The sequence below is a fragment of the Odontomachus brunneus genome, unplaced genomic scaffold (genome assembly GCF_010583005.1).
Source record: "Odontomachus brunneus isolate Ranch 3 - 2012 unplaced genomic scaffold, Obru_v1 Obru_scaffold_246, whole genome shotgun sequence".
NCBI lineage: Eukaryota > Metazoa > Arthropoda > Insecta > Hymenoptera > Formicidae > Odontomachus > Odontomachus brunneus.
The window spans coordinates 158,292-158,550 of NW_022639696.1; positions in this window are offsets into that span (position 1 = coordinate 158,292).

Below are 259 nucleotides of genomic sequence, written 5' to 3' on the forward strand. Positions count from 1 at the left end.
GGGATCGAGTCCATAACTTGTGATGCAGCTGTCGCGGAAATTTTCAAAAATATCTGCCAATAACAAGACATCAGTCTTTAAATACAAGTCGCTGTATTCGCCCAAGGTTCGAGTGGAGAACCGCTTCCAGATCTCCGCGGCGTGCGCGTAATCACTCTCGGATACTGTATCACCTGTCAACGAACTGTAAAACGATTCTCGCGGCGGTAAACATGTGTCCTGCAGCTTGTTTACGCAATCCACGTATTCGTGTGGAAAA